We start from the raw sequence: 1,477 nt of genomic DNA, 5'->3' as shown, positions 1-1,477 counted from the left end.
TATTTTTTTCAAATAGAAATTATGAAAAATATCGCTATGTCCATAAATCGCAATTTCGATCCATAGTGTGACGTAACCTATCATTATGAATTTAAAAAATAGAAGTTGTGAAAAAAAACGCTGTCCAAAATTTCGCTTTTCGATCGATCCATAATAGAAGTTTTTTTTTTAAAACATGATGATGACATTCACAACGTTAAAAAATTATTATTTTTATCTCATAAAGATAAAAGTAAATTATGCCTGCTCCACTTTTACCTACTTTCGAGAGACCTTAATTTTTCAGTCGTACAAAACAAAATTTGACAGAAGGGCGCTACACGGGTTAAAATTCACATTTTTGTCCTTTGACGTTTCAAAATCTTTTGATTAAATTTCCGAACGAAACATCCTATCACTCTCTAATCTATGGTCCCTACACCCCCCCTCTTGCCAAACTGTCAAACAAAAGTTTGTTTTGATTTGGTTGGTGTTGTTTTGTTCGAATGAAATTAATAAGAATAGTTACTTACATACATATCACAAAGAAATAATCTATAGCTGAAACAAGTGATCCTAAAAATAATAATAACAGAAGCCTTGTACAATATTGCAACAATATCTGAGTTTTCAATGTGATACTGTTACGTTAACTCTATGCATATTTTGCCTGTGTAAAATAAAGAGAATGGTGATTGCAGCGTAAGGTAATGCTTGATGATAACTATGAAACGTTTGATAATTGATGGCACTATTAATTATTCAATAATATTTAAGAGGTCAAAGTTTTTGAGGATGAATGTTTTTTACTCTTGCACTCTAAAAGTATTGTACAGTTTTGATGAAATTGTTTAACTATAAGGCTGGGTTGCACCATCTTACTTTAACAAACATCAAAAATCTATCAAACTTCATTCAGAAAACACCAGTTATCGTTAAAGTAACGGTCAAAGTTAGGTAATGCAACTGAGCCTTAATGTTTACAACAAAATGTAAGCACAATATCTATCCATTTAATTAAAGTTATATATTTTACTTTTCAGATGTTAAAGTGATCAATAATGATGTACAACTTGTCCCGGAAAACCAATATTTAATGAAAATTAATAAAATCTTAACAAACCAAAGTAAACTGTTCATAATTCCAAAATATTTAATTGAACATAAATTGATTATTATCTTTAAATAAGCCTTCTTAATAAATGAGTGTTTTAAAATTCATTGGGTTTTAATTAATATTAAATATCTAATAAGTTGAGATAAAAATGATATAGGAATGTTATCAACTGAACTAAGTACCTAAATATACTATAATAAAGTATCAATCAATCATCAATGTTAATGGAGTTCAAGATAATAGTAATATTTTGATGGTAATGATACAGACGGAGACAAGGCTATTTTCATAAATAAAAATAGATGAAAACTTTTAAATACTATGTCACTTTTAAGAACTTATTCTACATAATAATAGGTTTGGAAGTTCTTTACAAGCTTA

At 27.9% G+C, this 1,477-nt stretch overlaps 1 long non-coding RNA gene across 1 annotated transcript; it reads left to right on the top strand.

Moving 5' to 3' along the window:
- Positions 1–225: 225 nt before the first annotated feature.
- On the top strand, positions 226–1,198 carry LOC135077217 (uncharacterized). The gene is made up of 2 exons (XR_010258431.1): positions 226–686; positions 1,023–1,198. It is a non-coding gene; the product is annotated as an uncharacterized LOC135077217 (long non-coding RNA).
- The last annotated feature ends 279 nt before the right edge of the window (positions 1,199–1,477 follow it).

Source organism: Ostrinia nubilalis, chromosome 13 (assembly GCF_963855985.1).
Source record: "Ostrinia nubilalis chromosome 13, ilOstNubi1.1, whole genome shotgun sequence".
NCBI classification, from domain to species: domain Eukaryota; kingdom Metazoa; phylum Arthropoda; class Insecta; order Lepidoptera; family Crambidae; genus Ostrinia; species Ostrinia nubilalis.
The sequence above is the reverse complement of the archived record's forward strand: the minus strand, read 5'-3'. Positions and strand labels throughout refer to the sequence as shown.